At 31.7% G+C, this 11,017-nt stretch overlaps 1 long non-coding RNA gene across 1 annotated transcript; it reads left to right on the top strand.

Moving 5' to 3' along the window:
• Positions 1-597: 597 nt before the first annotated feature.
• On the top strand, positions 598-4,705 carry LOC115989048. The gene is made up of 2 exons (XR_004091763.1): positions 598-3,114; positions 3,986-4,705. It is a non-coding gene; the product is annotated as an uncharacterized LOC115989048 (long non-coding RNA).
• The last annotated feature ends 6,312 nt before the right edge of the window (positions 4,706-11,017 follow it).

Here is an 11,017-nt window from a genome sequence, read left to right as displayed (position 1 = left end):
GAGGATTAAAATGAAAAAGACTGAAAGTTAGAGAATCAATTTCATATTTTTGTCAAATTTTAAAGAACTCAAGTTTAAAGAACTCGACTTTTATAGTACAAGTAACTAGGTGGAATTTTTAATTAAAAAAAGTCAGGTCAACATGTCAGGTCAATAGTTGCCACTATGTCACATTTTTAAGTAACTCGATTTTTGAAAACTCGAGTTACATGTAAAATTTTTACACAAAATTACACATTTTAAACAACATAACACATATTTTTACACACTTTTTCATCCACACATATATAAAAACATTCAAATAACATTACCCAAACTAACTCACCAAACAGGCCTAAGTCTCTTGAACTGGAATTTCAAAATAGTAGTAAATTATTAAATGCCTATTGTTAAATATTTTGTCAAATAGTAATATTGGGCGATTTTTGCCTGAAAATCAAATAGAATGTTGGTGGGCCTTCTTTTGGGACTGTTATTTGAATTGGGTCAAGCTAAGAAAGGTCCCACACCATCTAGTACTATTCTTATCCGAGCCTTTTTCAAATTGCCTTTTCAGTTTTTTTCTTTAGAAATATCACATTATCAGTTTTTAAAACACTTTAAATACGTTAACACGTATTTTCACGTACATTTTTACCTACGAATATATCAAAAACATCCTAACAACTTTACTCAAATTCCTCAACCAAATACCCCTTAAAGATCTAATAAAAATAAAAATCCAGAGTTCCGGTCCTCCAATTCAAACCAAGTACGACACTTCCGTGGCCATCGTCTTGGCCAAACGTACAATATTTCAGGTCAGTGAATGTGAATTACTCTTACTCATGTCGTTCTTCTTCTTCATCTTCTTTCTCTTATATGTCGTCTAACGGTCTAGGTTTTATTTTTGTGTTTGCTTTTATCATTACTGAGTTTGAAAGCTTGAACCTTATTTACTAATTGGCTTTAGTATTTTTAAATTAAATTTGATAATTGATCTGGGTTTTTAATCTTTTTATCTGGGTTTTAATAAATTTGTGTGCTTGATAAAGCTCTGTTTGTCTCTATGGGAAAATACCCAGAAAAGTTTGCCATGAAAGACATGGTTTAATCAAACCGTTTTAAGGGATAAAATAAGTGATTGATGGTTTAGAGAGGCATTTGTATTTGTAAGAAGTTAGAAAGAAAGGAAAGTACTTTTTGAATATGCTCAAGAAAACCCAGTCTTGAATTTTTTAGTATTTTCCTTGTTCTCTGGGAAATTAACCAGGTTTTTGTTTTTGGACACAGAAGACAAAATTTAAAAAGGAGAGATAAAATTTAAATAAATTGGATGTTTGCTACAAATTAAAATGGAAGTTAGGCTTTTTGTTTTGTTATTAATCTTTGCATATAGAGTTGTTGGGCGTTTGGAACTGGGAAGGAGCTATGGTTTATGGACAGTTAAGAAAGTAGTATTAAATTAAAAGGACTCTACTCTTGTGGTGTTCATTCATTTTTTGGTTGTAAATATATATATATATATATACATATTTTTTTTTTTCAGTTAGGGAAAGTGAATAATTTCAGGTAAACTAAATGGAAGTTAGGCTTTTCTTTTACTTGGTATTCTTGTTTGCTTTTGTATTTTTATATATTGGAAGGAGCCTCTGCTTTACACTCCAATGCAAATTTTGTCTTTTTAGTTAAGGGTAGCGTACAGTGAAGGAAGCTTTAATTTTAATGGCTTTAGCCATATGTTTATCTTTTTTTAATCTCTATCTGTTCAACTATGTATTAAGGGTCATGTAAATATGAGTCTTGCCAAATCAAGCTCCAAATTGGCCAAAATATATTAAGTTGAGTCTGAAAATAAACTTGAAATTAGTTTAAAGCTACTGCATCATACCAAGGTTATTCTTTTAAGTTTGAGTTATTGATCTTGACGTACTCCAATATGGAGCTAACTTTTGCATTCCCTTGTTTTTGCTTGTATCTTGTTGCATAGCTCAAATGGAGAGCATTGCAGATCCCGGGCCAATTGATAATTTTGTACTTTTGTTTTAATTTTTTTCCCCAATATTTTAAATGACTGCGAGGAATTCTTAGTACTGTGAGGACTATGTGAAATGAAAACAAATTAATTAGGAATGTGTCAAATTTCCCTAAATTAATCAATACTGTGGTCAAACTAAAAGCTTCAGAATTTACTTAAATTTACTGCTTTTCTTTCTTCTTTACCTAACAACTTGATTCATAGGAAAATAATCTAGCTTGATGATTTGCACTTAAATCTTGGCACTGCACTGCCTGTGTTTTGCTGAGGAATTTGATGAAATGGTCTTTTACTTGTTAATCATAGACTTATAATTGATTTTCATGCTAACTGCATTCAATTTTTGTATTGATTTTTACAATTATTCTCTTGATTTTGAAAGAGGAGTGAGTTTGAGGGGTGTGGTTTTTATTTTCTTGTTTTTGTGTTACTTATAAAAAATTTAAGATTTCCAATGCATGTTTTGGAAAGATGGATAGCCCTTCCAAATCATCGGTGGCAACTTGCATTATTTCTGGATTCTTCCAGCGGTGCTCTAACAGTAACATTGTCAGGAATTAGCACCTAAATTTATTTGTATGAGAAGGGTACCTCTCAATTGTACCTAATAAGATGCAGAAGATGTATAACTCAATCTTGACTTACAGAGAACGCAATTGGATATTGAAGATTTTTTGGAAAAAAAAAAAATTTAATAGGATATGACAGAGAAAGTTGAAGTTTAATGAGCTTCTGTAAAATCTTTTACTTTGACATAGTAAATGTGTGTGTGTGTCTTTAATGTTTAACATGCGAAATAGAACCTGTGGAGCTCCTGAAGTTTTACATATATGCAACTATTCACTTAATATCCTATACTGAACTGATAATGCTTTGTAATTAGTTTTTGTCTCATGGAAGTCATTGTTGAACACAAATATATGTCTCCTAAGTTAAGTCTTTCTTCTTGTGATCTTCTATTTGTCTATTGTCATGGCTGTGCTGGGAAGATAGACTATTGAGAGCAAAGCCTTTAGGCTTAAATACTATTTTAACCTATGTACCTTGGAATTTGCATAAACCAAAATCGGGAAAGCTGATTTTTGAGGGGATTGCAGGTATGATACCATTTCTCAAACTCTGCCACAAAATTGGTTTCTTTGTTATGCTTTGGGCAGGGCCTTACATATGTGCAAGTCAGGCATAATTCTCAGATCTAGTTGCTTTATAATTTGTTAATGGGTTTTGTAAAATTTACTGCACATGATTAGGTTACTAGGTATACATATTCAAACTTAATTTCTGATATCAGTGCATAATAAATCTTGATACTTGCTTTATGTTCTATGGTGCACCATTATATGCTTGTTTGTTTATTTTTATGTAGAAATAAGAAATAATATAATTTTCGCTGTATTATTGCAGGGGAGACCGTGAGTATCCCTAATATAAAGATTTTGTTTGAGTCTGTTAAAGTGTAAGTAAGATAAAAATTGATATTAATATTTCCTTCAGGAAAATAATTTTACTTATTTAATTCTCCAGCAAACAAACAAAACTCTATTAGTTACCTGCAGTCATGATCAATATAATTTCTAGGGATCTTTCTGAAGTATTTATTACATAGTGATACCTAGTACTTCCAATCCCTGGCCTTCATACATAATAATACTTGTGATTTGAAACATGTTTCTTACTGAGTAAACATTTTCCTGTAAATCATGGCTGGTTGATTTATAGAAAGGTCCAAGGGGTGACATGACTTGTATAATTGTATTTCTTGTTTAATGAGTGCCTTCACTTAGCCATGGTATTATAAGTTAGCTTATATTTTTCAATTCCTCATAGATGATTGATAAAGGTATAAATATGTTTTCCTATGAGGTGCTTCTATTTCTTCCATCATTCTTGGCTGTTCTTCCAAAAAGTCATCTTTGTCTCTCTTGTTGTTGAAATTGATGATGGGATGATATCTTGTTGAAATGACAGTTGCTATGGAGCCAACTCTCAGACTAAGAATGTCAGATCCTGCGCTTTCCTTCACTCAGTCTAGTCCCTTGCAAAATCAATCATAGGACAATATACACTTGCGTCCTAGGCAAGAAAGCTTAAGCTTTTAGTATAACTAGTATAATTCCTTTTGTAGAAAAATAGTCAGATGGGCTAGGGTCAGGGTTTTGATGGGTGTGTTGGAGATGGAATTGTGGGGAGGAGACGAGGGAATTCGTACTGTTGTCTCAATATGCATTGGAATTGAAGAAGGCAAATGAACCAAAAGTTGTTTAGGATTGCATGCTATCAGTTGTGTTACTTCGGTGGTTGAATTGCTAGCACAATTTGCTCTTTTTGCTAGAAGCCATATGGAAAAGCAAGACGTTACCAATTGCCAATGGAAGATGTTAAGAGTTGGAGGGAGGCCTAAATTACCGATTAGGATGGAGACGTGATTAAACTTAGGAGCTCCCACATTGATACTATTTTACATGGAGATTAGAAAATTATGAATTTAGTCATTTAGCATACTTCTAATACTGAGTTTAGTGTTTTGCAAGGGCTTTCAAAACCCTAGTTTTTAACTGTATGAGATGCATGGCGGAGGATCAAATTTGACCCACTTTCTCGTTTTTTAACTAGGAGATACAAAACAAACAGACTTGCTGTGTTTTATTTATTTATTTGATTTTATTATTATTATTATTATTATTATTATTATTATTATTATTATTATTATTATTATTATTATTTTGTGTGTGTGTGGGGAGGAAATGGACTTGGTTTATTTAACTAAACACACTAGTCCTCGTTTATAATGTATATCAATTCTTACACAGTAATTATTTTATATATTTGTCATAATTTTATTAGTGAAATTCTTAGGAATGTATATCTTCTACCAAAAAACTGACGTAGATTTAACACATTACACTAGTTCTCTCCTTATGGCTCGATTGATAAATGACTCAAAACTTAAATATAGATTAACATAGCTTGATTGTTTACTAATACATATTTGTATTAATCTCGGTATATTTGTTAGTGAATAAATTTTTTATTTTTATGCATACTATTAACTAATTTTGCAGTTGGAATATAATCAATAATAGCTGTCAAAACTCAAAAGATCTAAATAAAGTTTCCCAAATAAATCTCGAATGTGAAATCTGAGTATTATTAACTAAACAAACAATAAACTCAATTTAAGTTTTGATCATTTTGAAACATATTGGAAAAAAAGCCAAATTTTGTCCTTTTTAAAAATTAGGATAAATGATGCACAAAAAAAAAAAAAAAAAAAAAAAAAATGAGAAGAAGAAGAAGATGCACGCAAAACAAACAATCCATTCTTTTTAAAATTTTTTAAACAATAATTTTTTCCTTATCTAGTCAAAAAAAAAAAAAAAAAAAATCTTAGTAATTAAGTAGAAGAGTCGGAAGTTGGAGTCACTACATCAACCAACAGCAAAACCATCACTCCTAACTCCCATCACTCATAATTCCAAGTCTTGACTCTGTCCTAAACACCGGTCAGGGTTGGAGTTGTTCAAAAAATCTGCTTATCTGCAAAAAAAAAAAAAAAAAAAAAAAAAAAAAAAACTTTATTTTAATGTTAGTATGTTACATTCTATCAATAGGATATCTGTGATTATTATTTTTTAATGCTGTACTGTCCTTACTTTATTAGGAACGGAAAGCATAGATATGTAAAATGATGTGATTAATAAAATATAAAGTGTAATATTAAACGTGGGGCAAAAGATTACTATTTCCGACTACCTACCGTCCTTTGGTAAATAATTGTCCAACTCCTTGAAATCAATTTCATCAAAAGTATCTATATTATTAAAATCCCAATATAAATCAAGGTTGTCAGACGGGTCAAGCACAATCTCATCCAAGCCTTGACTTTGAGGATTATTGGCAAGTAAATTTGTGGATGCATTAATGGACGTGCTGTCATCAAAAGCCTGACCTCCAGGCAGATCTTTGCATATTTGTCTACTTGATGATGAAGGTTGAGTCATGATCTGGGGAGCTCCTATGTGATGTTGTGAACTTATGTTCATTGCAGCTGGAGCTCCTGGCAGTTGGGTTGTCATTGTACTGGGACCATCTTTGTCATTGTACCCCTGCATATCAGACTGAGAAACTTCTTTTGAATGTTTATTTTTCCATTTCTGTGCCATGCAGATGGAAGTTGTGAGTTTCCTTTACTGAAGAAGGAATCTGACAGTTTTAACTAGTTATACAAATAATACCTGCTTATGGCTTTTTACAATATCTCTAGTAAGACCTTTGACACCTTTAGCTTCCATGAGTTCCTCAATTTTCTTGTCAGTGGGCTCTGCATTAACATACAAGATATTGTAATACAGACACATTAATACTGAAGAATGGGGAAGGAATCAAGGAGTTAGAGCTCATACAATCACAAGAGCTCTGTTTAGTGTTTAGTTCTCTTCTTAAGAAATAATATTCTCTTGGAGAATCAGAAACACAAATTCAGCAGAAATGACAGTTTTAACGTAAATATTTCAATATTCATTTTACTGGTTAGGAAAAAGAAAAACACTACATATATGTAACTAAAAGTTGTCTTTTAAAAACTATCTCCAATCGTTTCCTGGTTAGCAGTGTGATGAATACAATACAAATGAATGATGCTTAAGATTAGGGGAATAAAAAACATACTTATGCCCTCTTTTTTGAGTTCTTCCACGCAATCCGTAAATATTTTATGGAATTCTGGTCGCCAACGAAAGCGTGGTTTTTTTGCTTCAGGAAAATCATTCATTGGTTGTTGCACTTCAGCCGGGTTACGTATATTCTTACGAAACACATATCGCCAGAACGCTACGAGAATATTCATTGGAATGGGCTTAGATGTGCCATTGCGTGGCATTGCTGAGTAATTAACATAACAAATATTAGGAGGTAAAACTTGCCAGTTATGAAATTGTGTGTAAATGAAATATCTTAGTAAAAGGCGGGCATATATTGATATGAGAAAATCAATAACCTATAACAAGCAAATCCATCTCTCGTACAACTTTTTGAAGAAGCTCCATATCAAGCAGGTTTCTCTCAGTGATCATAATATCAAATCTGCAGCTTGTGTCCTTTCTAAGCCAATCTAAAGCATCCTTCACTCCGTTGCAATGAGTAACTGAAAAAAAGATGGTAGAGTTGACAAATGTGCCAGAATAACTCATAACATTATTATTAATACATTATTTTTAGAAGGAATGAAAAATGAAATAACACTACCTGACATTCCCCGTAATAATTTTTAGCAAAAAAACATTCCCCATAAAATTATGCTACAAGTGACCTTGAAAAGAGGAAATTGTACTTGGATTATACTGGAGCAAACAACGATGTCACTAAAACCTAAAAAGCAGAGACCCACCAAAGCAGCAATTAAAGCTTTGAGTTAACAAGTTAATTCACTGTTGAAGTTGTAATTAGAGTAGCCATGATTGGAGAAGAAGTTGAATCATATGTTGAAGACGTCATAAAGGTAATGAAAGATCAAGTTCCTGAACTGAATTCGAAGTAAAAGGTGAAGAAATTGCAATGAGATCAAAACAAGGAGAATTTTTTTTTTTTGTTTGAATTAGAAAATCAGTGCGAATTGAAGAGAGAAAGTAAACAAGAAACAAGATCGAATTAGGAATTCAGCAATGAAATTTCTGTGCTAATTCAAGGAATGAGATTGAGTTAGGGATTTGGAGAATTTACCCTATGTTTGGAAGTTTTGAGAGAGAGGAGAGTAGAGGAAAGGAGAGTAGTGGAGAGGAGAGTAGAGGAGAATGGTTATCCTTCACCTTATTTTGATGTTTTTAAAATTAAGTAAAGGGGAGGGGAATAATTAGTCTTTTCATTTGTAATTTTGTTAAAATTGTAAGGGTAAATTTGATAATTTATTTGGTCAAGCATTTTTATGCTCCACTCTCCCTCCAAATCTCTCCAATTTGGAGGAATTAAAAATGAGGGGTTGAAAGTAGTTTAAACCCCTCCAAATCCCTCAAAATCCCTCTCCCTCATTCCTTAAAAAACATCCAAACAATGTATTTAAATTACTCTCTCTCCCTCTACTCTACTCCCCCTCCTTTCCCCAACATCCAAACATAGCATTAATGTTTTAGCAAAATTCTAAATCCTCTGCATAACTTGTGCTAGCACCGCAACCCATAACCCACCGCCACCCAAATTGCAACCTACTGCCACAATAGCAACCCAAATCATCAAATCAAAACCCATCTGTTACTTGGGAGTAATTTTAGTACACAACTTTTGTTACAATTTTTTCATGTGATAAGCTGTGAGTGGTGAAATTGTAGACTCATATGGATCTTCCATGTTTACTCTATCATTCACAATTTATTGGACAAATTATGACTAAAGTTGTGGTTTAGAATTCTCCTTTGTTTAATTTGGTGTGCTAAAAGAAGCATTTTTGGGTAATTTAGCGCACCCAATAACAATCTAGTCTGTAAACTAATCAACTCTACTAAAACTAAAGTGCCTTGGGATATAGTGGTATCTTTCAAACTTTTGTTAATGTTAAGTGTGGTTGACTCTTGTATTTTTCTTTTGTTATTTAGTAGTAAAAGTCTTTTATCCAAGAAAACCAAACAAAAGAAAAAACAATTAAAGCTAAAGCGACCAGGATCTAGAAACAAAATTACAAGAACACTGATAAGGATGCAACTAAACGAGTCACGATTTCAACCTTGAAGTCACGGTTTTAAATGACTTGCAAGGGTGGCTCTACCCTTTGTTTAGGGAGTTCAAATGAACACCCTTGACTTCAAAAGATATATATATATATATATATATATATACATATATATCTATAACTTTTTTTTGTTAGTTTAATACTTTAATTTATTCTTAAATATATTTTTACACACCCTAACTTAAATCTTATACACCTTTACTACAAGGCTTTCTAACTCTAAGAGTACGAATAAGTATTTGTGAACGGTAAATGTTACTCTTTATTATAAATTTATATTATATGTGTATGAGTGTGTCTAATATTAATTGCGTGCATTAATTTTTATTATAATGTTATTTGTGTAAATAATGATCTGTGTGGATATTTGTGTGTACAGTATAAATATAATATAATTTTATATAATTTAATAATTAGGAAATATAGAGTATTTATTACATGTGTGTGTATTGTTATCATGTTATAATAACTTTTTGTTATAAAGTTAGAAAATTTCAAGAAGAAAAATTGTAAAGTTAGTGATTGTTCAAGCATTTAATTGATTAAGTAGACACATAGTGTATTATTTTATATATGAATAAGTGTAGTTGTGCACGTCAATAATTAATACAGAGCCAATGAGTTAAGTTTATTCATTTAGTTTAAAATATTAAAAAAAATAATGACAAATTAATAGATAATACCAAGTGCATAAAAATAAAATTGTAAGACAAACTTAACAAAATAAAATGGTCATAGCTACCCATCTTGGCAATAAATACTCATAATGAACTATTATCTAACAATTCAAAATTTGAAAACTTGTAGAAGAAAATTGTAAAACTTCAAAATTTTTTTTTTTTTGTCGATAACTTGATATATTCAAGTTCTCTTTTTATTAAAATTTTTTTAATTTAAGTTTTTTAATGATCCCCCTAAACAAAATTCTTGGAACCGCCATTGATGACTTGCGCAATAACTACTAGTCTAACAACAATACAGCTCTGTGTACACAAACGACTTGCCGCACAACCCTCTACGGTAAAACATTAATCAACATTCAAGAGGCAGAAAGGGGACTCGGTGTTAGGAGCTTAAATTGAGCCTGTGACACACGGGAATGCTGTTATCAATTGGGCAAATTTTTTTTTTAACTCTGGGGAAACCAAATACTGTTCCTTGCATGCGACCTGATTTGTGCATGGCTTCGGGAGAGACCGAGATAGAGATAGTGTTTCTTCGATTAACTAAACTAACTAATACCTACTCTACTTACATTCAAATATTACCGAGGTCCAAACCTAATATTCACTAGCTTTAACAAGCCCGTGAAAGCTGGGATTAAGAAGAAAAAGAAAACCAGGGTCAAATTGCTATCTTTGCATACATTAGAATAAACTCCCTTCGCAAGAAAGAAAGTAAACAAGCTACAGAGAAAAATTAAGAGGAAGAAAGGTGACCAGAAAATACCGTCGCAACCACATTCCTGGAGCATTCTTGCCAGTTCGAGGTGACAACTCTTGTCATCATCCACGAGTAAAACCCTCACAGCATCTGAAAACTTATCGAATGCCTCCTTACCTTTGTTTTTTCTATCCATTTCTCAGAAAACACGATTGCTAAACCAACAAACTAATTGCGTAAAAGAAGAAATGGAGTGTCAATTTATAAGCATGGTCTATTATAGTTTAAAGTACAATCTCAAGATTGAAATTTGTATCAATAATTAGTGTTTGACAACCCTTAGTATCTTTTTGGTATCTTTGTAGTCGCTTGACTCAAAGAAAAATAGAGTATCTCTTAAACTAGGTCTTCATTATTCTTTCTCAAAAAGTGGATGATCAATAAAAGTGGCATAGTACCACGTTAGTTATTCAAATTAAAAACTAAATTAACAGAGTCAGATATATAAGCAGGGTCTATTATATGGTTCAAAGTACAATCTCAAGATTGAAATTTGTATCAATTTTTAGTTTTTGCAATTTTTGACAACACTTCGCATCTTTTTGGTATCTTTGTAGTTGCTTGACTCAAAGGAAAATAGAGTATCTTTGACAATAACCATTTTTTTTTTTTTTTTTTTTGAGAAGGTTATTTAATTTGACAAGGATTTTTTTTTTTTTAAAGAGAGTTTCAATCTATACCGTTTGCTTCTAATAATAGTTTTTTTTTATTATTAGACAAGGATTAAACTTGAATCTCTTATTAAACCATTAAAGAATTTACCAGTTGAGCTAACTGAAACTCACTAATCTGACAATGACTTGTTCTATAGGTATCTTCCAAGATATTAAATTCTATAA

Source organism: Quercus lobata, chromosome 5 (assembly GCF_001633185.2).
Source record: "Quercus lobata isolate SW786 chromosome 5, ValleyOak3.0 Primary Assembly, whole genome shotgun sequence".
NCBI classification, from domain to species: Eukaryota; Viridiplantae; Streptophyta; class Magnoliopsida; order Fagales; family Fagaceae; genus Quercus; species Quercus lobata.
Note: the sequence above shows the minus strand (reverse complement) of the source record. Positions and strands in the feature narration are given on the sequence as shown.